This window comes from Lichenostomus cassidix, chromosome 3 (genome assembly GCF_008360975.1).
Source record: "Lichenostomus cassidix isolate B80296 chromosome 3, HeHo_3.0, whole genome shotgun sequence".
NCBI lineage: Eukaryota > Metazoa > Chordata > Aves > Passeriformes > Meliphagidae > Lichenostomus > Lichenostomus cassidix.
In genome coordinates this window covers 53263834-53278818 of record NC_139483.1, presented here as the reverse complement: position 1 = coordinate 53278818, position 14985 = coordinate 53263834, and the positions used below count along the sequence as shown (strand labels likewise).

General features: G+C 40.0%; 1 protein-coding gene across 1 annotated transcript in view; it reads left to right on the top strand.

Moving 5' to 3' along the window:
• Nucleotides 1–13403, top strand: part of SCAF8 (SR-related CTD associated factor 8) — a 153118-nt gene extending 139715 nt beyond the window's left edge. The window contains exon 21 of the mRNA XM_085055799.1: nucleotides 13275–13403. The gene's annotated coding sequence lies outside the window, so the exon portion shown is untranslated. The remainder of the gene's footprint in view (nucleotides 1–13274) is intronic.
• Nucleotides 13404–14985: the final 1582 nt, after the last annotated feature.

Sequence of the window (14985 nt, the reverse complement as noted above, 5' to 3'; positions counted from 1 at the left end):
ATAACGTTTAGAGTTAATTCTCCTGATTTTTTTTCTCTTACAGAACACAGCAAACAGTGTAATTCAAGTCCTAAATTCAGATGCATATCATTATCATAATTTGCTGACTCATAGAATTTCATGGGCTATGCTACTTTACATGGTAATGCAATGGAAGATGATATGCAAAAAAAGTCAATAAAACAGAATCTCTGACTAATAGAAGCCTACATTTTTGGTAGCAATTAATTGGTCTGTGTTGCCTTCTCAGCACATCACGTTATGTTTTCTTGCCTTGGGTGTATTACAAGATGGCTTAGTGGATAAACTAGGAAGACTGGCAAACTGAAGGTATCATCTGATTTTTCTGAAGTTCTGTGGCTAAAATAATCAAATAAAACTTTCCCATGTCTTCTTGTTAAAGATCAAGAAAATAGTGAGCTGTTTTCCCACTGTTCCCGCCCACATTTGATATATATGTGCAGTGTGTGTGGAAACTTCCCCTCTGTGCCTCTCATACAAGTCACTGACTTCTAGAGTACAACTTCTCCAGAGTAGTTAATGAATTTTGGGAGGTTTGTGGGTTTTTTAAAAAATAATTATATTAATCCCTTTTTCCCTTCTCACTATTGCCAAAAAGATTTTAGGATGTTTTCTGTCCCCTGATAATTCCATCAATTTTGAATGGTTTTCAAAAGATCTCTGGGGACTTGCTCTGAATCGCCTGTCTTTTATGCCCTATTGGTCATTGGTACATCATTCCTTAGGAAACAAAAATCCCATCCAGATGGTTCACTGAGCAGCTTTTCAGACCATTAAAATAATTAATAATATATAAAAACCAGTGAAGGGGGTGAGGGAGGGGCTGGGATGTGGGACTAACTACAGAACCAAGAGAATTTCACTACCAGGACTGATACACCTTTTGCAGATGTTCTAACTTGCTTTGAGGGGAAGGGATCACATAAAGTAGCTTTCCTCTGGGCTTACGCTCTGGTGCAGACTGCATTAAAATCAATGAAAGTATTTTCATCAGTCTCTTAATGAGTGATGCCTGCAATCATCTTGTAATGCACAGCTAGGTACATGCTGCTTATGTTTGTGTTGCTATTGCATGGAGGTTATGGGGCAATCAGAGCTGAGATAGAAGTCCTTAGCAGTAGCAGCAGCAGTCCTGTGCCAATATCCTGGTGCTTCCACCACTCACCAGCCTAGGTACTTGCAGAAGGAGTGTGAGTGAGTGGTGGCTGTGTGAGGCTGCCAGGCTTCACCAGCCCTCAACCCCTTCTCACCCTGCCCTGGCTGCTCTCCTGTCCTGCCATCAGCAGCATTAGTCAGGGGCTTAAGGCACAGGTTGACTGGGGAATGGTAAAGTGTAAAGAGAATTTAGGAATTGAATTGGGTGGGACCTCTCACGTTTAATTAATTTATGCATTGCTGTGATATGTATGCCAAGTGTTTAAAATGAATTAAATAGTTAAGTTCAAAATTCTTTGTGTGCTGAGCAGGGTCTAGATGGTTTATAGCTGCAAGTAAGCGAAAGGTTTACTTACAAAATTGATTTATATGTTCATTTATGTTCTTAAATATTGAGAACAGGGAGGGAATTAGCAGTGTTGCATGAGCTACACTAGCACATTTTTCACCTTATATGGAGAACTGCCTGCCACTTATCAAGCAGGGTTAGATTTGCTGTTATTGTCACATTCCTTAAAGCTGGAAGAAATCTTGTTTCTCTGACTAAAGATTCAATGCATAAGCTTATGGTTTTGTTGTTTGAATACTGTTTTTTTTTAACCAGGAATTGTTGGGATGGGCAGCACTTCTGGAGAAATATAGCTGCATGCACATTTTCACTGCTGTGTTGTGGAGTTCATTCCTCAGCTCGGGTGGAGAAACTTAGATGCCTGCAAGGGAAAATATGTTTCTGTTTGGAATCATCTGGAGCTCCTCCTGGCTGGCTCCTCCGGTTCCGAAGAACCCAACAGGAGGGAAGTTCCCTGGAAAGGAAGGCAAAGACCTGCAAATCATGTACACATGGTGTTTAAGGAGATAGTCCTCAGTTCTAGTTTTCCTTTTTCCCTGTTAGAGTGGCTGGTGCTTGAAACAGCCTCTTCATGGACTTGTTGAAAGGATAGTGACTGACAGCTGTTGTCTATGAAGTCATTGACCTGCTGGCAATTTGAGTGTGAGATGGAGTAAGTGGAAAATATGGAAGTGGAGACAAATTGCTTGTTTAGTCACTGATATCCCAGATTGCAAAAGCCTGACAAAAGACTGAATACTTGAAAGATTAAGAAGGTGACAATTATAAAATTTCCTTTTATGATAATGTGCCATTGATGGTTGCATTCACCGAAATACTTGCACTTGGAAAGTGGGATATCTGGTCTAAGTCCTTCAAATGAAAGAACTGCTTTCTGTTTGAAATATTTCTGGAGTTGTGGCATTCAGTAGGGCAGTAAGTCTCACCCACTGCTGCTTCTTGGGTTTTTCTGGGTACCTAAACTATTATAAGTTTTTTTAGCATGTGCTGCCACTGTTGTGACTTGAATGTGTGTTGTGATTGCAGAGATTTTTCTATGGTACTGCTTGGGAAATAAAATATTTCAAAAGGTAGTGATTAGGTGCGGTGGTTAGAAAACCTGGCTTAAAACTGCTGTTGCTGATTTTGCTTTCATTCAGATCCAGAAGAGTTAACTGGAAAATGATACTCAGGTTTTTCTTGCTCCATAAAGACAGTGTTGGCTGTATTTTTTTGAATAATAAGACGTAAGGAAGAATTCATGAGCCTAGTAATATTTGAAGCCAACAGAAACAAAAGGGTAGTTTATATGGCTAAATACTTTGAAAAACCTACATTTGGAACATTTAGCCAAATGGTTGCATTGAAGTATCCATGCAATTTTGAGAGGGTAGAGCAAAAGATACAGATTTTTATTTTTTGTTTTCCTGTTTGTGGTTTTACCATTCTTCCCATTTTATGGTTCACCAGAATAGAACCAGATTTCTTATCATGTATGTATATAAAAGAACTTAAACTACATATATTTATTTTTAGGACTCCACCCTTGGGCTTTGGATTTTGTGAACAGCTATTTCAGTAAATTTACATCTATATGGGGAAACTGGCAAATTGAATACTGTGCAAATCCACATTTTAAAAAAAGCAACTGCTATTATAGAAGGTAAATGATATCATGAGAAAGCCAAGTAAAAAAGATTACATTTTTGTTTGCTGCTAAAGGAATGATCAATGCTTCCTGCTGGCTTTTGCACCCTGCAATTGGAGACTCTGGTGTGCAAATGGTTTAAATAATGCTGGGGTTTGTGTCTGGTTGGCGCTGTATAATGCTGGGGCTGAGGTGACTTAAATATACAGAGTGTGGGCCAATCTCAAAGCCCTTTCTCAGGCAGAACAGCCATTGAAATCACATTTAAGTGTCGTCAGTGAAAGCTTTGCCAAACAAATCATTATGGATTTGACCCCAAAATTATTACTACTAAATTTCATATGTAAGCCTTTCATTATAGTTTTTTTAAGAATGTAGTACTTGAATGAATCCTGGAATTCATTATAACTTTAAGTTTTTAATAGGGTATCAGCCTCTTAAACTACGTTTTCATTACTAAAAACAATTTCTTCCTCTTTATTTCTTTCTCCTTTTTTTGTTGCTCAAAAAGAAGAGATACTGTCTGGCTCAGATTTATTTCACCTCAGGTCAGCAACCTACTAAGGTGCCTAAATTAGGAGCTTAGTCTTCCAGCCTCTCCATGTGCATAATGGAGAGGGTTATATCCAGGTGGGATTTTGCTCAATGTCATCTTTTGGATGTGACTATTATACCCAGGAGTGGTGTAGGGTTCACTGATATAGGAACTCAGAGGGATGCAGTTGATTGCCAAAGGACCTCTGTGATTTATGATATGAGTTGCATATAATTTGTTTCAAAATTCCTTTTTAGGAGTTAGCTGGTTAATTTTTGTCTGTCTTTGCTCCATGGATGATGGAGATTTGCAATAGAGCTGTGTCTTTTAGTACAGAAAATCTCACGTTGTGATGGAACCTTTGTGAGACCTTCAGTCTCTCTTGCTCTCTCGTACGCGTCGCGTCTCTGGCCTTGGTCCCCTTCTGCAGGCTGGAGGTTTCATTCAGATCTCAGGAAGTGTTTTGTGAGTCATGATGGGGACTGATGGATTATGTGACCAGATGTCTGCAGTGCCTGGCTGCTTGTAGCAGGACTGGCTGAACCAGGTGGTCCCTTCCCGGCCTCAGATCCCAAGAGAGGGATTTTCAGCACAGAATCTGGATGTTTCATACTTTATATTGCTAAAACTGCAGTAATCCAGCCTTCCACTGTTTAAAATACTGAAGGAACAACAACAGAAAGGGCAGGTGATTAGGGTTTTAAAGCTGTTTTAATGTCTTTACATTTCCAACTGCATTATACAATATTAAATATAAAATATAGTCGATAGAGGTAGTAGGGGCACCCTTAAGCATGCCTCCCATATTCTAGCATCATATTTTCTCCTGTGTTTAGTTCTGGCTAGCCTTCAGTCATTCCAACGAAAAATTTCCAGTGTTTTTTCTGCTTCAGGCAGAAACCTCTTGGAAAGATTTTCAACAGAAGAACTCCAACTGTTTTTAAAAGAATGCATTACAGAAAAATTTAGAGAGATTTGTCAGCTTTATTTAGTCAGTCTTTCCTTCAAAGCATTGCTATACCTTCAGGGAGTAGTGGGGGAAGTCAGGGTGCTTTTTGCAGCCTGATGGAAATGAATACAGATCTACCAACCTGCTAGAGTTGGTGAAAATTGTTATCTGCACGTGCTCACAAGAGCAGGTTAGAGGTTTGCTGATACAATCGCTGAATACTCCCACTTTCTAAAGTGTGTTTCAACCTCCCCAGCCTGTGTCTGTGCCTGGGGTGATGATTATGATGGGTGGTACTGAACACTCGGCCGGGTAGGTCCACGATTCCCGCTGCCTCTGCTTTGTTGGAGGAAAAGGTATCTGCATGTTTAATAGTCTTCCAAATCCAGTAAATCTTTATGCCAAGGCATACTTGAGGTGGTAATTGAAAAATTACTACAGTTTTACTACTCATCATTCATGCAATTGATTCCAATGAAGCTGAGAGTAGACTTTATACTTTAGTCCTTGTACTACTCTCAGGAGTGCCTGGGTTCAGAGGTGTGATACCCAAAGTTTAGGAACAAGATTCAAAAAAGAGCTTTTGTCTTCTACCTTTTTTTCTCCCAGGTTGCAGGAGACTCTAGTACTTCCAGGTTACAAGATTATACTGTTAATTCTTTGTTATTTTAAAGGAGCAACTGTTGGAATCATGACTTCCATAGCGGGGATATATCTATCTATTTATTTTGTTCAAAAACAGCTAAGCATAAAAATACTACTGGGGAATTTTATGAAGGTGGCAATAAACCAACAAAACCAAGAATCTAATGCATGATATCTTCAAGCTGTTTAAGAAATCAGGAAAACACAGATTGATGACTTGACGGTGATGGGACCTTAGTCATTCTGCAGGGTGGGAATGAAGTTGCTGCTGATATACCAGCATTGCTCCAGTCGGAGTCTAAAGGCTTCATGGGGTTTGGGTTACCTCCTCCCATTTTCTTGTTTCACTTTTATTAGGACATTGAGAACTCTTGCTTCTCCCTATCTCAAGCCCTTTTAAAATATTCATCTTGCTCAGAAAACACAAAATGGTCCTCCTAGTGAGAAGTGCTTTGGATCTTTGCCTTCTCAGTCATGATCCCCAAGAGGCACCAGAGGCTTTTCTGAAAGGGAAAATTTATATTTGCGCAGGTAAGGTGGAAAGGAAGAGGGAAGCACTTGCCAGCCTATAGAGTTGGCCAAGTTAGCAGGCTAAGAAGTAAATCAGAATTGTAGCAAATAGGTAATCGTTTGCAGAGTATAAATGATTAGATTGTTCTTGCAATCTTTCTACTAATTTGTTGTGCTAACCATGATAAAGAACAATATTTTGCCACCCTTCAAATACTCATTCAAATACATTTCAGACCCAAAGGCACGTGTTGCTATGGATGTCCTTGCAGTATTTGTAATACACTGTTTAACGTCTTCAGCCTCTTCAGATTATTAGGGTAGTCTGTAAGATTGTCCCTTATCACTGAGACTGCCCATCTCAAAGCATGCTCCCTACATGAAATGCTGCTAATTAAAACTTTGTTAGTGGAAGTGTTGTCATTTGCGTAAACTTCATCCTCTTTATTTTGAAGAAAACATAAGGGTTGTTAGAGTGAACTAAAAAAATTAAGCAGTTCAGGACCCTGTGTTACAAAATCTTAGATAAGAGTTAATCAGCGTGATAAATTATGGGTTTGTCTGCCTGGCAGCTGGAATTAATGGTGGGTGACCCAGGGAGTTTGGGTACTGAGGTGAGAAGGAGGAACTCCAGTGTTCCCCTTAAATGTTTGTCTTGATGAGCTGAAGTTTTTCAAAACATTTAAACAAAAGGGAGTGAATTTGGGTCTATATTTCAGGTTAATACTTTGAAGCTATTTTTTCCCACCATTTATGTTGCTTTTAATCAATTATGAATGTTCTGATTTTAATGCAGAATTAAAATACTAGGCTATTTTCTTGTGTATGATGTAAGGTCCAAAAATTTGTACCAGATGGCTGTTCTGGAAGAGGGAAAATAAAATACTTGGGAAAATGTAAGATAATAGAGTATTTTCTGAAGCATGTCTTCCTATATGGTATTTGTAAATGGTAGATATCTAAGTGTTAAATATGGTATCTATCACCAAATGTGAGCAATGACCTGTTGCTAGCTTTACAGAAAATATGAGGCTTGCCTTTCTATATGTAACTTTTTGCAGTTTTCTTTTAGCTCCGTGGAGAATTTCACAGAGATCCCCAGCTATTTTTTGTCTGAAGTTTTCAGTTCTTTTGAAGGGTGTTTTTTTTGGGGGGGTGGGAGGTGGGAGGGGAGGGTGTCTGTTTGTTTGTTTCTTTGTGGGTTTGGGCTTTTTTATTTTGAGTTGGTTGGTTGGTTTTTGGGGGCTTTTTTTTTTTTTTTTTGGGCTGTGAACACTACCACATTCTGTGTGTCTTTCCTGGGGTGTTCAGCCTGAGCTCTGACAGAATAATGCCACTGTTTCTTTAAGCCCATAGTGTTGCTTTATATATATCTGGCCTGATTTATAGTGTTGCTTTAAATAACAATAAGAGAGTTCATCTCCCTTTCAGAAAAGGTTTATGACTGATCTTTGCCTGGCTCGGAATGTTTATTTTCTTAAGTTGTCTCACTGCAAAAATGTTTTGAAATTAAGAGTCCCAAGCTGGTGATGGGCTTTATGCTCTATTATTTGTGCTCTCTGCAGCTCTAATCCCTTTAGCACTAGAAAACTGTGGTTTTGTGATGGACCTCACATAGATCAGGCTCAGTTCTGATATTTCTCTGTCCCTTTCGTATTGGTCATCCTGTTTTCAAAACTGTATCATTGGACTCATATATGGGTGTTGGCAAAACCCTCAGAAGCCTCAGTAAGATTTAGTTACTGCTCCTAGTGTGTAGCAATAACATAGGCTTATTTTCTTTTCTTCCTGGTTGATGATGAAACAACTTTGAAATAAAGAATTAGAGAAAAAACCTTTCCACCACCAGGGATAATGGGAAAAGGGGAGGGATCTGCAGCGGATTGCTTCCGGATGTTCTTAAAATGGCATGCATCAGCTTTCTTAAAAATGTGAATTTTAAATGTAAATCTTGAAATGCAGCATCAGCCTTCTTGCTTGACTTTTGCTGGAATCATGTATTGATTAAGTTGACAGTGGCTGGTGGAAAAATCCTTTCTAACCATGTACCAGGTGTCTGTGGGTCTGTGTCCTATCCTGAGTGGCTTCTGCTTTGAAAGTGAATAAATAATACCAAGTAAGGGAAGAAGCATGCACAGGAGATTATATGGAGCATGTAATTTAGGACATGGGAGAGAAAGCTCTGCTCTTCCCTTTCTGCCTAGCCTGGTTATCTGGTCTGCCCCATGTCTGCCTTCCTAATGTCACTTTCTGGTGACCAGGAGAAGGGTTAGACTGCTCCTGTACATAGAGCTGAGTCACCAACTCTACCTGCCACTTTTCAGGAGACCTTCCTGGACAAAGGGAGACAGAGCAGCAGGAGGATTATTTGATTGAAATCCACTGGGGCTTTTGTCACTCAACCTGTAGTAAGGAGATGGTGTCTACTCTGGTCACAGGGCAGTGGGCAAGGAGAAGGTCATGATATGGGAATACTTTCTATTCATGTGTGGAGACCAGGAGGGGATTTTCACAGAAAAAGGAAAGTTAGCCAGTCCTTGAGGCTGCTCAGAACATCCCCAGACAGAATTGTGGCTCTAAGGGCAGGTGAAGCATGTGCCTTTCCTGACCAAGGTCAGCGTGAGTTGTGCAGAGATAAAGTCAAGGAAAGCTTACCTGCTTTTCAGGGCTAAAAGACTCGTGATCAGGCTATAGGCCAGCACGTGGCTGGAGGAATTTTAATGAGATCTTAAAAAAGAATGAGGAAACCTTTAAATAAGGTTTTCCCTTTGGTTGTCTTCCTAGGTGGGGACACTGAAACCACTGGCTGGATGGGAGTATACCTGGTTTCAGTTGTGGTATGCATTTAATACTGTGCACATTCCTGTTGAGTATCACTGTCATTCTTATTTCCTTGCCCAAGCCAACTAATTCATGACTCCAGGTCTTTGGCAGAGCTTTGCAAATGCATGTTGAACCTCCAGCCTTGGTGTGTTTATTTTGTAGAATTACAATAATTAAAAATATATAAATTGATGACTATGAAATTCAAGGCAAGAAAATGTGAGACTTCCTAAAGAATAAAGTAAAATAAAAATTATCTCAGATGTTAAAGACTGAAAGTTTGGTGTTTTGTTGTTGTGCTGTGGGGTTTTACTCCTTCTTTTGAAGTTGAATAAAGAGGATAGCATTTTAATGCAGAACTAATTAATGTACATTTCCCTGGGGTTGAGTGATCAGTGTTCAGTCGCACCTTCTTCAGGTAACTCAAGTGCATTAATCAATGATCATCTTTTTAATTAAACTGCTGAGTAGAGAGTTAGAGGATTTAGAGGATCATCTTTAATTTCAGGTAGAATCATTGAATTAAGGGAGTGTTAACAAGATTGCTCCTTTTTCTCATAAGATCTGTCAAAGATTAGGAAAAAGGTCAGAACTTTTGTTTGTGTGTTGCTTCTGAAATGTAAATCATCGATAACAAAAACCAAAAACTCAAGTGCTTTTAGAAATATGTTTTGAAAACAGCAAGAAAGGTGGAGAAAGAAATACTTTGGATCATCCCAGACATACATATCTGCTTGGTTCTGTTCTGCATCTGGCAGCTTGGGAATGGGAAATTTCCTGAAACAAGCAACCAGGCATAGGGAAGTGAAGTCCAGCTTTCCTTGTGCAAACTGCTTCTGCCTTGGGGGCAGAGCTGCATGCTGTGGCACAGCCCTGTCTTTGTGGGCAGGCTGGATGGATGTGCTCAGTCAATGGTCCCTTCCCAAAGGGCAGAGGATCTGCTGCCCATGAGCAGAGCTGAAGCTCAGTGTGTCTCTGGGCAGCCTGAGCTCCCAGGAGCTGATATATGCTGAATGTGTGAATATACTCTGTTGTGTCCAGTATGACATGTGCTGCAATTACAGTTGTTCAATGGGGCTGAAAAAGTTGTGGGATTTTTTGGGTTTGTTTTCCCTAAGCGGGAGCAGCTTTCCATGCTATTACATCTGATCTGCAGATTATCCCCAAATTTCCCTGGGAGAAAGGGGAGGGATGGCACTCCAAGAAAACCATGTGTGGCAAACTGATGGACTGCTGCAGAAAGCTGCAAGAGCTGCCACAGGCTGTTCACTGGTTCCTGGTTGAACTTAGATGTCACAGATGAAGTTAAAATCTCTCTCTCTGGTGATTGAGAAAGCAAGGTCTGGATGTCAATAAAAGAGCTGTTTGCAGTACATTTGATAGGAGGGTGCTGTGCTGTACTTGGTTTAGATACCAGTGGCTAACCCTCTGGGGAACCACATGAATAATAAGCGTCACCTCTCTGCTCCCTTCTTGCCAGACCTGTTGAGGTTTGGTAGCAGCTCATACCTCCCATTTGACACAGCAGGTGTTCTACAGCTCAAGGGAATGGAGATGTCTGTAGAGTTGTCTTCCTGAATTGCTCAGCACCTCGTCATTGTTCACTGGCTTTAACTGGGGGCTATAGTTTGCAATGGTGATGTCTGGCAACCCAGCAAAAAACCCCAAAATGCACATCAGTTGGTGTTTGCTCACTACTTGTGTGGACAGCACCTGCCCTGAGTTTGTACAGCCCTTCCCAGATCACAATTGAGGAACTACATCTGTGACTTAAGTGTTGCTATTGTGTGTAATGTAATTCACTCTTTGTTTACAGTAGAGCTCGAAGGGCCCATGATAGCTTTGTTCTAAGGACTTCAGTGCCATGCCTGGTAGCTGGTGTTGATTTTTGTGTACCCTCCTATTCAGGGAGTACAAGATGAATGAAAAACGAAAGTTGTTACCATAGCACAGACTGCCTAATCTGTGCTGTTAAGACATTCACAGCTATGCCTACCAGTTTGTTCTTAACTAAATGGCAGAGCCTAAGGTGTTGTATATGCCACGCTTAGTGCATGGGATTTTTGTCTTTAGTTTGTAGGAAGCAAAAATCTCAGTCTGGGATGTGTGAGGTTTATATGACTATTACTTTAGTACAGCAGTTCTTTCTCTTTTAAGTACTAGTTTATCTTTTTTTTTTTTGACACATGAAAGATTTTTTTTCTTCAAAAGTGCTTTACCCTAGGTAGAAGTTTGATGGGAATTATTGGTATTAAAGATGTTTTAAGGAAAGAAAAAAGAGAGGAATGTTGTAAGATCACTGGTATAAGATGTCAAGTTCCTCCTAACCTGCTAGAAAAAGATACTTGAATGTGTAAAGGTCTGTATGTATGGAGCAATATTCTACCCTATAGATTTTTCTTACATTAAACCTTATTATTCAAGATTGTGCACGTCTGGGGAGATGGGTATTGCAGATCTGGCAAAGCACTGCTGGGAAGTTTGTATTCACCATGGCAAACTTCCTTCACTATTTGATGGACTGCTTGCAGGGGAGCACTGTGACCTCCCTAAGAGGTAGCTTATTGGGAGTGCTGGAAGCACTTCAAAAAACTTGGCACTCTACCCTGGCCTGGAAGTTTTCTTCAAACAGAGCAGGGCATCATCCTTAATAAGTTGCCAAGTAAGACCTGACTGGTAGGGAGCTCTTGTAATACTTTGCCATAAATTGTTTCTTTTATATCAAAAGTGGTACACCATCTGCTATAAATGTTTTGTTCTTGTATCTGCCTGTTCCTGTCCAGATAGAAATGTTTTAGCATTACATTTACGAATCTGTGGTGATTGAGTACTGTGAGGTCACCCTGGCTATATCACTCAACAGCCAGCTGCATTCCCCTGTAGTTATAGGCCAGCAAAAATCCAGGAGAGTCAGGTTTGCCCATGAAGGCAGAGTTTAACTCTCCATTTTTGAAATTACATGTATATCCTGACCCAGGTGTTGCATTTAGCTCTGTATTATGTATCACTCCATGTCTATCAAACCATCAGAAAAGAAGCCATGTCTGTGAAGAGCTGGAAATGTGCTTCCAGTTGGAAGGGAAAATTTTAATGTGAACTGGAACATGGGAAGAAAAAGGGCACTTTTCACTTCAGGGATTTTGCAGATGAGAGCAAGCTATTGCTCAAGTCTTTGGAGTCTAAGTTGCTGGTGCTCAGGAACTGCACCCCATGGTGGAGGAAGTACTGTTGTGGTTTGAAGAGTGGATCCATGCTGTGCCATTGTGTAGGAAAAGGACATATGACAAAAATAAAGGTCGGGCACGGTAGCAATGCTATGAACTTTGGGAAAGATGATATCTGTGACACATGGCTCACAGCAGTGTTACCTGAATGCCATAATCATGGCACTCAGCCTTGGCCTGCAGCACTTGGCTCTGTGTCTCTTACAGCCATGATTAGGAGGGCTTTGGTGGTCTGTGCTCTAAATGTTCTGGGTAGATAGATACACACCTTTCCCCACCAGCAAAGCAAGTCTGTATTTTGTGTTTGGAACTTAACAAGTGCTTTTTTTGTATAACAACTAAAAATTATTAGTTACATTTTATTAGTTACATTTTATTACTCACATTTCCTCTTGCATGTAACTTGCAGCCTGATACTGCTTTTTTCTTTGCTGGCCTGTTGTTAATCTGTCCATTTTGTATGGAAGTTATTCAGCTTGTATTATTTGCCATTTTGTTTGCATTTTATGTTAATGGAACAGCCTTTGTTTTCAGTGAAGTCAGTTTAGGACTTTGCTCTAACTCTGCTGCCTTTGGAAGCAGGAATATGATAAAACTCTTGTGTTAGTTTTAATTCTGTTGTATGTCAGCTTAACTGTTGTAGATATCAGGATATTTTTATGACAAGGTGCTGTGTGCCGTGAAGAAGCTGTTTAAAATCAGCTGTGCCAATTTAAACATCAGAGAAAATATTATAATACAGTCTGACACTTCGCAGAATGAAAACGACAGACTTTGTAGAGCATGAAGTTCTCCTTGCCAGTTTCTGGGAGCTCAGATAGCTACTCTTCTTGTTCAGTGCACATACACTGAGGATGGCATCTGTCTTACTGCTCCGTATCTTTTGAGTCTCCTCAAAAGAAGTGGCTGGTGCAAGAGAACTTCCATGGGAGGTCTTTGTAACTGATGTGCAGATATTTTACAGAGGTCCTGGCTGGGATTTGATAGAAGTTTTAAACATGAACATGTGGAAACAGGCAATCCTGTTGTGGCACAGGTACAATTTGTGGTTAGTGCTGCCACTCTTGAAAAGAGCCGTGATGGTGCTAGCCTGTTTCAAGCCACCTTTCCTGGTTGTGTGTTTCCTAGGTGGAAACCTGAACAGCTTAACAACAGCTCTTCTTGAAGCACAGGGTTGTAATATGTTGTTTTACTGGTTTCTAGTTTCCATTTGTACATAGAAAGAAGTTTTTAGCTGTGAGCCAATGGTGCAGAATGCGTAAGCGAGGTATGAATTGAGTAGAGATGTTTCTAGCTGGTGGTTTTTTTGCATGAGAGCTGTTGGCTTGTGCATAGGAGAGGTTAATGATGTAGTTGGCAGTGGTTCAGAACAAACCTTATTTCTGTTTTCTGTTTCTAGGGATACAAGTGTTAACAAAACAATTTTTGTTTTTCAGATTGCCAGCACTACAAAAATAGGGACTTCCAGCAAGAAGTTCTTCAGCTTGTGAAGCCGCAAGGACAACGCACCCTCTCTCTGTGCTTTCACTCATGATGCAGAGGGAAAGAAGACATTTAGAGAGCAAATAAATTATGCAAGGTTTGTTTTTATTTTGTTGGTTTGTTTATTTCTGAGTGGGTAAATTACATTATGAAACATTGTAGGCCAAGATCCAGACAGAACCAGGTTAAAAATTTTTTTTAGTCCCTGGGTCCTAATGTTTCGTATTGGCTGAGTATTTTTGAGGCTTTAGAATCAACCAATAGAGAACATCAGCACAGAGGGAAATGTAAACTATGTGAACTGTTTCTTTCAAGGCATGAATCCAAATCTTCATGCCTCTGACTTCAAAATAGGTTGTATTTACAAAACTTCAGTCCAGACAAGCCTCCAAATCTGTAAATAGCAGAGATGCAGTTTTCTATACTTAGTAGGAAAAGGGAGGGGTTTAGGCTCTTTTCTGCTTAGCTCGCAAGAGTGTTATGATGTGGTAAATTTATCAAAGGAGAGGGAATGGATAAGCAGTTTCTGGTGTAGCGTGCCTTGTTCCAGAGTTAGACAGAAAATTATCAGCAAAGAGAGCCCTACTCCTGATGTCTCACCTAAAGGACAGAATGGTGTTGCAGTTTAATTCCAGAGATCGTCAGATGTCTGTCTGCTGTAGTTAAAAATGTTGTGAATGGCACATGAAAGAGAGAGAGAGAGAATGAGGTGCTTTGGTTGAGGGTTTTCAAAGATCTGATGCAGCTGAGCTTATGATAGGGCAAATTTCCTCCATCCTGTTTAGTTTCTTCACCTGAAGTAAAGGGGCTGTTTTAGAGATTTTAAAAGACTTCATCATGATTTTTTGTAAACAGGTGATGAGAGTATTTATTTGACTTTTCATTATTTTAATTGCTTCAGCATTGTTTGTTTGTATTATAGAAGAAACTTCACGTTGTTGACAATACTGCGCTACCTACTACACCATGTATGCTACTAGTTAACACAAAATCCAGACTTCTTTGGACTTTGTAGCAGGAATCCACTGCACTACTCTGACAAAGCCATCTTTTAGGAAGTTTAGGCCTATGGACAGTTTTCAACACATCCTCTTCATCCACATTCCCCAGGAGTTTGTCTGATGCAATCACATCCACTGGCAAGGGATGCAGTTTCAGAGGGATTCGGTCTCATTCCATGCTGGGACAGAATTGCTTTTCTTTCCTAACAAAGTACTTTGGGGCAAAATTATGCTGAATAAACAAGGGAAATCTGTTGCAGAGTTAGAGTTTTTTCCCATGACACATACCAGGCAGGGGACTATTACAGCTGATTATTATATAATATTCAAAGACTTAAAAATTAATATATGTATGTATTCAGTTTACTTTGCAACCCACTCATCTCTTTTAAAATCAGTGTATGATGGAGCATTGCTACATTTTGAAGCAACTCAGATTTTTTGCCACATGCAGGGGATTTATGGCACTGATGCCACAGAAGTAAATATGCACTGGCTCTGCATTTGCTGTTATTTGGCTATCAGAGTATTTTGCCCATCCTTCTCTAAAATAGGCTATTTTTAATACCAGCTTATACATTCAGGATATATTATAAAATGAAAATCAATTTGGAGGTGTGGTAAGTATTCTGCTGAACATGATTACAACAGTGTAGATGTTCTT